Source organism: Salvelinus alpinus, chromosome 15 (assembly GCF_045679555.1).
Source record: "Salvelinus alpinus chromosome 15, SLU_Salpinus.1, whole genome shotgun sequence".
NCBI classification, from domain to species: Eukaryota; Metazoa; Chordata; class Actinopteri; order Salmoniformes; family Salmonidae; genus Salvelinus; species Salvelinus alpinus.
The window spans coordinates 55,467,354-55,478,533 of record NC_092100.1 but is presented as its reverse complement, the minus strand read 5'-3'; positions in this window follow the sequence as shown (position 1 = coordinate 55,478,533).

Genomic DNA, 11,180 nt, shown 5'->3' with positions numbered 1-11,180 from the left:
CTTGTTGTTGATAGCCAACATCCCATGGGACTATGCATGGCAGGGGAGTCAAGCATTGTTGACCGCATACCTCCTGGCCCTCTCACTTCGGGGCCCAGCTGGGGTCTTTCCTCTTCATCCAGAGCCATTGACTGCTGCCTTCTGCCGCCTCTGATACAGCTTTCATTGCCGAACGCTGGCTCTGGCCCTTAATTCCCAGGTCTCTAAGCAGTCTGGTTGTAGATGTTGCCACAAAACCTTTGCAGCCCACATCCACTGGTCGGACTTCTGTGTTCCAGCCATGATGCCGTGCTTCGGCAGCTAGATCGGCATAGCGCAGATGTTTTCGCTCATAAGCCTCATCTACTGAGTCCTCCCAGGGTACTGTGAGCTCAATGATGAAGACCTTCTTGAGCGAATGGGACCAGAGCACCATGTCAGGTCTTAGGGTGGTGGTTGCGATCTCCGGAGGAAACACAAGTTGCCGGCGAATGTAAGCTAGCATTTTCCAGTCGCGGGCCAAGCGCAGCTGGTCTCGCTCTAATGGTGTAGAGCCGCTCTTCGGTGGTTTAGCCCCTTCGCGGACAAAGGTCGTCCGTAAGGGGTGTGATGCTGCTGGGGGTGGTAGGGAGTTGGTGGCAGCTCGCTTGTTCTCCAGGGCGGACGCAAGGTTTTTAAGGACTTGGTTGTCACGCCAAGTGTAGCGTCCTTGGGTGAGGCTTGTTTTACACCCTGTGAGAATGTGCCTGAGGTTGGCTGGCATGGAACAGAGGGCACAGTCCGGATCTTCACCATACCATTGGTGAAGATTAACTGGTGTTGGAAGGACGTCATATGTTGCTCTGATGGAAAAGCTCAACCGCCTCGCTTCCATGGCCCACAGATCCTTCCAGCTGATCTTCCTCTTCTCCACACTGTCCCATCGAGTCCACTGTCCCTGTTTGGCAAGAGAGACTGCCTTGGCCCACCTTGCAGCCTCCTCCTGATGGCGTACTTCCTGCACTACCATCTTCCGCCGCTCTGGTGCAGTGGCCTTACTCCAAGCAGCACGGCTAGTTAGCCCAAGGCCTCCTCTCCCTTGCTGAACATGACCCACAATGTCAGCATGTCTGAGGGCTGCTGTTGCCTCCTGGACTGCTTTTCCTGGCCTCCATTTGCGCCCAGTTGCCAAGGTCGGCGCGTTGTTGCTCACCACTGGGTCTCGAAATTCATTCAGTGTCATCTGGAGCCTGGTTTTTGCACACTTGAATTCCTCTGTTAGACTGGTGAGGGGCAGCTTGAGGACACCATCTCCATAGAGGCCTATGGTGGTAAGGCATCGTGGAACTCCGAGCCACTTCTTTAAGTAGCCTGTGACTCCTCTTTCCATCTTCTCCACTGTTGAGATTGGAACCTCATACACTGCTAGGGGCCACAACACCCGGGGTAGGAGACCAAACTGCAGACACCAGGCCTTTAACTTTCCAGGTAGCTGGGTGTTGTCGATGGACTGTAGGCTACTACTGATGTCTTTGCGCAGCTGTTGCACCTGGTCTTTGTCCTTCAGGCTTGCATCATACCACCTTCCAAGGCTTTTTACCGGCTGCTCAGACACTGTTGGGATTTGGTCATCTCCGATGAAGAATTTCAGGTCAGAGAGTACTCCCTTCACAATCGAGATGCTGCGTGACTTGGATGGTTTAATCTTCATACGGGCCCAGCTGATGTTCTCCTCGAGTTTTCTGAGCAGTCTCCTGGTGCATGGGACAGTGGTGGTCAATGTTGTAATGTCGTCCATGTAGGCTCTGAGTGGAGGGAGGCGGAAACCAGAGTCGACTCGCTGTCCACCAGCAACCCATTTTGAGGATCTGATGATAACCTCCATTGCCATTATGAATGCCAACGGAGAAATGGTACATCCCGCCATTATACCTACATTCAGGCACTGCCATGAGGTGGTGAACTCTGAGGTGGTGAAGCAGAACTGCAGATCCTGGAAGTACGACTTCACCAGCGTTGTGATGGTGTCCGGTATGTGGAAAAATCTGAAGGCAGACCACAGGAGTTCATGGGGCACAGAGCCAAATGCATTGGCGAGGTCGAGGAAGACTACATGGAGGTCTCTTTTCTCCACCTTGGCCATTTGGATCTGGTGCCAGATCATGCTGGAGTGTTCCAAGCAGCCAGAGAACCCTGATATTCCTGCCTTCTGTACAGATGTATCGACGTACACATTCCTTTGCAGGTACTCGGACATCCTCTGGGCAATGACCCTAAAGAAGATTTTACCCTCGACATTCAGTAAGGAGATTGGGCGGAATTGGCTGATGTTCACTGCATCCTTCTCCTTAGGGATCAGGACCCCGCCTGCCCTACGCCACACTTTGGGTATTATTTTCTTTTGCCAAGCTGTTCTCATAAGCCTCCAGAGGACCCTCAGGACGTCTGGTGCGTTCTTATACACTTTGTATGGGACTCCATTTGGCCCCGGGGCTGATGCTGTTCTTGCCCGTCGAACTGTGTTTTCCACCTCTTTCCATGTCGGAGGGCTGGTCTCAATATGATGTTCCGGGGGTTCAATGGGTGGGATATCTGATGGGATGGCCAGATGTTCATGTCGCTTTGAGTCAAAGTTTGTTGTTATCAGGTGCTCCTCTAGGTCTTTCTTTGTTGTTTTTAGAGCTCCACTTTTTTCCTTCGTGAAGAGACTTTTAAGGAACTTGAAGGGATCTTTATAGAATCGAGTTCTAGTTTGTTCTTTCTTCCTTCTGCGTTTCCGTAGGTTCTCTGCTCTACGGAGGGATGCCAACCGGGTTTTAATGTCAGCCTGAAGTGCCTCTATGCCCTCCTTTTCCACTTCCGAGGCCTTCTTCCACTGTTTCTTAAGCTGTCTCCTTTCTTGAACGAGGCGCTTGATTTCTTGTTGCCTCCTGGAAACTGGTGGGGTTGGAACCTTTCTCCCGCCTTTTGCCTCTTGCACTCCAAAGCTTTCTGCCCCGTACTCATAGATGATGTCCCCCATCCTCTCCAACTTCTTCTCCGCTGTGCCTCGAAGTTTCTCGAGGGTCAAGGTAAGGTCAGTATTCACTGCTTCCCACAACTTCTTGTCACTGGCGCCAGGCCACTTCACATACGGTCTGTGCCCTGGTAGTCTCCTCTCGACTGCAGGTCTGGGAGGCTGGGTGAGTTCCACTCCTGTTGTTGGTTCCACCTCAGTTGTTACTTCGGTGCTTGAGTTTACGTCCTCCATGACAGTGGTACTGATGCACTGCAAACTATGGTTTGCGTCCAGTTGCTGTGCTTCATTCGACTGATATAGGACTAGTTTTACTGTGGATAGAGATACTTCTGTACCCGTTTCCTCCAGCATCTTCACAAGGTCCTTTGCTGTTGTTCTGGGATTGATTTGCACTTTTCGCACCAAGGTACGTTCATCTCTAGGAGACAGAACGCGTCTCCTTCCTGAGCGGTATGACGACTGCGTGGTCCCGTGGTGTTTATACTTGCATACTATTGTTTGTACAGATGAACGTGGTACCTTCAGGCGTTTGGAAATTTCTCCCAAGGATGAACCAGACTTGTGGAGGTCTGCAACATATTTTCTGAGGTCTTGGCTGATTTCTTTAGATTTTCTCATAATGTCAAGCAAAGAGGCACTGAGTTTGAAGGTCGGCCTCAAATGAAGGTTGACTCAAATGATGTCAATTAGCCTATCAGAAGCTTCTAAAGCCATTACATAATTTTCTGGAATTTTCCAAGCTGTTTTAAGGCACAGTCAACTTAGTGTATGTAAACTTCTGACACACTGGAATTGTGATACAGTGATTTATAAGTGAAATAATCAGTCTGTAAACAATTGTTGGAAAAATCACTTGTGTCATGCACAAAGTAGATGTCCTAACCAACTTGCCAAAGCTATAGTTTGTTAACAAGACATTTTTTGGAATGATTGAAAAACAAATTTTAATTGCTCCAACATAAGTGTATGTAAACTTCCGACTTCAACTGTACATGTGATTGATTGACACTAGACAAAGAATGACAGCAGATGCTGAATTGTGATATATTTTGATTATGTAATCTTGGAATAGCTCTTGCCTTTCTTTCTGCCTCAATAATTGACTCTGACATGTAATCCACATATGCTCCATCTAGGAGAAACAATAGAGATTAGGAAAGGACATGTTGTCCCTCTGGTAAAAGTTCTCATATTGCTTGTCGGATTATAGTAGCACCACAACATGGGAATCGCTTTTCCCAGTAGCGTTTGGATAACTTCTTTTCTTTTCGGCAATTCCATGGCAACAGAATGAAACTGAGACTATTCACTATAAAATGTATGCCAAACACAAACCATTGATTGCTAAGTTTAAATAAACAGAGAATTCTATGCACAAGGACAGCTTTAATTTTAAAAAATGTCACTGAAATTTTTTACAAAAACACATATACTTGAAGAACAGTGCAGATGTAAAGTTTCGTAACAGAATGAGGGTAAAATCTCTGTCAGTTGTTTATGTTACCACGTTTTCCAAAAACGTTTAAATATCGACTCTGAATTAAGATTCAAAGATGTCTGCAGAAAGAATGGAGTGTCAGCTATGACATCACACCTTGAGTTTGAAAAGATCTGAACCAATCGTAGACGTCTACGTTTCACAAGTTTGGACATCACAGTATAGTACAATAGACCACAGTACAGCACAACATAGTCTAGTGTGCTCTACAGTACAGTAATGTACTGACCTCTACTCTACTTTTCTGTACTGCACTGTACTGCAATGTGCTGTTCAATCTTGTGAAACATAGACATCTATGATTAGTTCAGCTTTGGACTGACCAAATTTCAACCACTTTTGAACGCCCATGGACATCTGGTGTTGGTCGGTGCTCAGTGGGTGACGGTACTGGTTACAGTAAATAGAACGAGAGGTTGGCTCATGGGTAGGTGTCATTAAGAGCTGGGAGAGATGACATTAACTGGCGAGAGAAGAGAGACAGGGAGAGAGCAAGGGAGAGGTTGTACAGGCTGTTGTCACAATTATGAGCTATACTGTACAAAACAGTATGCCAGTGGAAGGGTTGACAGTAGTAGGTGGACCAACTGTGCTTTGTGACTACTATAATTTCCCATTTTATCCAGTTTAATTGCAGTCATTCTGTTATGGATTTCTGTTGCTCAGCGTATTGTGTCACTGAGTTGTCATAGTTTATTTATTTTTATCTTTATTTAACTAGGCAAGTCAGTTAAGAACAAATTCTTATTTTCAATGACGGCCTAGGAATAGTGGGTTAACTGCCTGTTCAGGGGCAGAACGACAGATTTGTACCTTGTCAGCTCGGGGATTTGAACTTGCAACCTTTCGGTTACTAGTCCAACGCTCTAACCACTAGGCTACCCTGCCGCCCTATAGTGCTGCTGCAAATGTACATTGTCCCAGGGGTATTGGAAATCACAATGTAAGTAACCTAATTTATGTTCCTCTAACTCACCTGAATGCCTCTGTCAATCCAACAGTTACTGTCAGCAGTAATCATGTGCCTGCCCATGAACATGAGTTATACTGTGAGCACTGAGTTGGTTTGCTCTAGTAGGAAGCACACTGTGTGCATTTCACCCTGCACTATCAGCTCAAACATGAATATCACTGTCATGTCTACCTCTGATAAGCCTCCCAGTAAAACAATAACAAAAAAATAACTGAACTCAGCAAAAAAAGAAACGTCCCTTTTTCAGGACCCTGTCTTTCAAAGATAATTCGTAAAAATCCAAATAACTTCAAAGATCTTCATTGTAAAGGGTTTAAACACTGTTTCCCATGCTTGTTCAATGAACCATAAACAATTAATGAACATGCACCTGTGGAACGGTCGTTAAGACACAAACAGCTTACGGTAGGCAATTAAGGTCACAGTTATGAAAACTTAGGACACTAAAGAGGCCTTTCTACTGACTCTGAAAAACACCATAAGAAAGATGCCCAGGGTCCCTGCTCATCTGCGTGAACGTGCCTTAGGCATGCTGCAAGGAGGCATGAGGACTGCAGATGTGGCCAAGGCAATAAATTGCAATGTCCGTACTGTGAGACGCCTAAGACAGCGCTACAGGGAGACAGGACGGACAGCTGGTCGTCCTCGCAGTGGCAGACCACGTGTAACAACACCTGCACATGATCGGTACATCCGAACATCACACCTGCGGGACAGGTACAGGATGGCAACAACAACTGCCCGAGTTACGCCAGGAACGCACAATCCCTCCATCAGTGCTCAGACTGTCCGCAATAGTCTGAGAGAGGCTGGACTGAGGGCTTGTAGGCCTGTTGTAAGGCAAATCCTCACCAGACATCACCGGCAACAATGTCGCCTATGGGCACAAACCCACCGTCGCTGGACCAGACAGGGCTGGCAAAAAGTGCTCTTCACTGACGAGTCGCGTTTTTGTCTCACCAGGGGTGATGGTCAGATTCGCGTTTATCGTCGAAGGAATGAGCGTTACACCAAGGCCTGGAGCGGGATCGATTTGGAGGTAGAGGGTCCGTCACGGTCTGGGGCGGTGTTTCACAGCATCATCGGACTGAGCTTGTTGTCATTGCAGGCAATCTCAACACTGTGCGTTACAGGGAAGACATCCTCTTCCCTCATGTGGTACCCTTCCTGCAGGCTCATCCTGACATGACCCTCCAGCATGACAATGCCACCAGCCATATTGCTCGTTCTGTGTGTGATTTCCTGCAAGACAGGAATGTCAGTATTCTGCCATGGCCAGCGAAGAGCCCGGATCTCAATCCCATTGAGCACGTCTGGGACCTGTTGGATCGGAGGGTGAGGGCGAGTGAAATTCACCCTAGAAATGTCCGGAAACTTGCACATTTCTTGGTGGAAGAGTGGGGTAACATCTCACAGCATGAACTGGCAAATTTGGTGCAGTTCATGAGGAGGAGATGCACTGCAGTACTTAATGCAGCTGATGGCCACACCAGATACTGACTGTTACTTTTGATTTTGACCTCCCCCCCCCCTTTGTTCAGGGACACATTATTCCATTTCTGTTAGTCACAAGTGTATGTCTCAGGACGTTTCTTTTTTTGCTGAGTTTACATTAGCATACAGTGCATTCAGAAAGTATTCTGACCTCTGACCTTTTTCCACATTTTGTTGTATTACAGCCTGAATTGAAAATGGATTATTTTCTTATTTTGTGTCACTGGCCTACACACAATAACCATAGTGTCAAATTGGGATTATGTTCATCAAAATATTTACAAATGAATAAAAAATGAAAAGCTGAGATGTCTTGAGTGAATAAGTAGTAAACCCCTTTGTTATGGCAAGCCTAAATAGGTTCAGGAGTAAACATTTACTAAACAAGTCACATAATAAGTTGCATGGTCTCACTCTGTGTGCAAAATAGTGTTTAACACGATTTTTGAATGACTACCTCATCTCTGTACCCCATACATTCAATTATCTGTAAGGTCCCAGTGAATTCCAAACACAAATACAACCACAAAGACCCGGGTTGTTTTCCAGTGCCTCACAAAGAAGCTATTTGTAGATGGGGGGAAGAAATCAGACAATGAAGAGCCCTTTGAGCATGGTGAAGTTATTAAGACAGCTACCCCCCCCCCCCCCCCTTCTTTCAATTTCCACCTGAAGACATACCCAAATCTAACTGCCTCTAGCTCAGGCCCAGAAGCAAGGATATGCATATTCTTGGTACCATTTGAAAGAAAACACTCTGAAGTTTGTGTAAATGTGAATTGAATGTAGGATAATATAACACAATAGATCTGGTTTAGATAATACAATGAATAAACCATACGTTTTTTCTTTTTAATTGTTGTATCCTCATCTTTAAAATGAACAAGATAAAACAAACATTCAGATATGAATATGGGGACAATTTCAGTGAAAAACATAAGAGGGCAACAGTACTTGTGCAAAGTTTCAGAATGATAACTTCCAAAATGAGTGTGCTACATGACATTTATCATGAAGTCACCCAGGTGTTCCACACAAGTAGCCCAAATGTACCCAAGTGGCCAAATTGGTGAAGGTATACATTTTGAAACAAATAACTATATACAAAATACCAAAATGGTATTCTAACACACCCCCCCAAAAAATGGAGGGAAAAAAATATTGAAAAAAAAGGGTGGGGGGAAATATTGGAGAAAAAAAAAATGAAAAAAAAAAAAAATACATTTACAAAATAACATGGGTAACTATTTACACACTTTCAATATTTGGAAGACCCTCAGTCCTCTATCAAATCAAATAAATGTATATAGCCCTTCGTACATCAGCTAATATCTCAAAGTGCTGTACAGAAACCCAGCCTAAAACCCCAAACAGCAAGCAATGCAGGTGTAGAAGCACGGTGGCTAGGAAAAACTCCCTAGAAAGGCCAAAACCTAGGAAGAAACCTAGAGAGGAACCAGGCTATGAGGGGTGGCCAGTCCTCTTCTGGCTGTGCCAGGTGGAGATTATAACAGAACAGATTTTCAAACGTTCATAGATGACCAGCAGGGTCAGACACTAATAATCACAGTGGTTGTAGAGGGTGCAACAGGACAGCACCTCAAGAGTAAATATGAACAGTGTACTTTACACATTTCATTACATTTTTATATATTGCAAATAAAATTTAAAAACAATCACAAATAATATTTTATATTATTAACTTCAAACAACGGCACTAGCATGAGAAGAACTTACCAGTCCAAAACAATGCCCTCTCCGTTCAAAAAATATGCTTCCATTTGAGTCATGGTCGCTAACTGAGTCGTCTTCCAAAGCATATGTTTCACTTTCACGATCAATTTCCTCTATAATTTTGTCTACATTCGTATATCTAGTCTTAGATTTAGCTTTCCCTGACTTATTCGCCATGATGTTCGATATATAAACAGCTGAAGATGCGTGTTACCGGAATAGTGCTGTGCGTAACGAGCTTGGCTCCTTCCAGTATGAATCTTCAATGGCGAATGACCGTCTTTACGCCGGAGTTTACTACATGGGTTGGTCTTCCAAAACAGAAACATTACATATTGCCGTTTACCTCTGCTCATTGGCTATCTACCCAGCTAGATTTCAAGACGATCAGTGGTCATTGGGTTAAAATACAGTCAATCAACGAAACAGCGGTCATATAATTGGTGCACAATGAGGTCGTTACTTGTTGTCTACCAATCGGTTTCTTTGGGTCAATACGTCCCGCGAAATGACCCATCAAGTTTGGTTGTGTTACAAACAAACAGTTGATTGCAAGGAAACCAAACATGACTGGATAAAGTCAGGTTTAGTCTGTGTATTTGCGTTGAATGTTTCGTCGAAAATTGAATGACACGAAATTCAACGAGATAAGCGTTCACAAAATGTTTCGTGTTAGGCTATAAAAATGGATTTAACCGAACAAAAGACCATTCATTGTGTAACAATGAGCCTTGGGATTGCAAACAGAGCAAGATCTTCAAAGGTAAACGATTTATTTCATTGCAATCTGTGATTTTGTTACGCCTGTGCTGGTTGAAATAGTATTTTGGTATGGGGCTCTGTGCTCAGATAATCGCATCGTATTCTTTCGCAACGCAGTTGGATTAGCAAGATTCTAGGCCTTTGAAGCATGTGAGACACTTGTATTTTCAGGAATGTTTAATATGACTATTTGTGGCGATCACCGTATGTTGTCGAATTTAAACCCGGTACCGGTATCCGTAGCGCAGAGAGGTTAATTACACTTTGGGCGGTGTATAAATACATCCAGTCACTACAAAGATACAGGCATCCTTCCTAACTCAGTTGCCGGAGAGGAAGGAAACCGCTCACGGATTTCACCATGAAGCCATTGGTGACTTTAAAGCAATTACAGATTTTAATGGCTGTGATGGGAGAAAACTGAGTGTATTAACAACATTGTAGTTACTCTACAATAATAACCTAATTGACAGAGTAAAAAGAAGGAAGCCTGTACAGAATAAAAATATTCAAAACATGCATCCTGTTTGCAATAAGGCACTAAAGTAATGCTGCAAAAAATGTGGCAAAGAAATTCACTTTTTGTCCTGAATACAACATTTTATGTTTGGAGCAAATCCAATACAACATATTACGGAGTACCACTCTCCATATCAAGCATAGTGGTGGCTTCATCATGTTATGGGTATGCTTGTAGTGTAATCTTTAAGGACTGTTTTTCAGTATAAAAAATCATTGGAATGAAGCTAAGCTCAGGCCAAATCCTAGAAGAAAATCTGGTTCAGTCTGCTTTCCACCAGACACTGGGAGATGAATTCACCGTTCAGCAGGACAATAACCTAAAACACAAGACCAAGTCTACACTGGAGTTGCTTACCAAGAAGACAGTGAATGTTCCTGAGTGGCCGAGATACAGTTTTGACATAAACCTGCTTGAAAATCTATGGCAAGACTTGAAAATGATTGTCTTGCAATGATCAACAACCAATTTGACAGAGCTTGAAGATTTTTGAAAAGAATACTGGGAAAATATTGTACAATCTAAGAGTGCAAAGCTCTTAGAGACTTATCCAGAAAGACTCACAGCTGTTCACCTGCCTCACCTAAAGCCTATTATTGTGGGACATTGCTATAGACCAACAAGTGCTAACAGTCAGTATCTGGATAATATGTGTGAAATGTTTGATAATGTATATGATATCAACAGAGAGGTATTTGTTCAGGGTGACCTAAATATTGACCGGCTTTCAAGCAGTTCACTTAAGAAAAAGCTTAAAAATGTAACCAGTCCCTGAAACCTGGTTCAGGATATCATATACCACGATACAAACATCACAGGAATGAAATCATCCAAATATATTGATCACATCTTTACTAATGCTGCAGAAATCTGCTCTAAAGCAGTATCCACATGTATCTGATGTAGTGATCATAATATAGTAGCCATATCTAGGAAAACCAAAGTTCCAAAGGTTAGGCCTGATATAGTGTAGAGGTTATACAAGAGGTTTTGTACTGATTCCTATGTTGAAGATAAATTAATATTGGCTGGTATGTTGTGTGTAATGAGGAGCAACGAGACGCTACACTTGACATATATATGCAATTGCTTATTCCAGTTACTAATAAGAATTCATCCATTAAGAAAATGTCTGTAAAATCTGTTAAATCCCTGTGTATTGATGAGGAATTTAAAAATTGTATGGTTGAGAGACAAGGTAAAAGGAATGGCAAATAAGTCT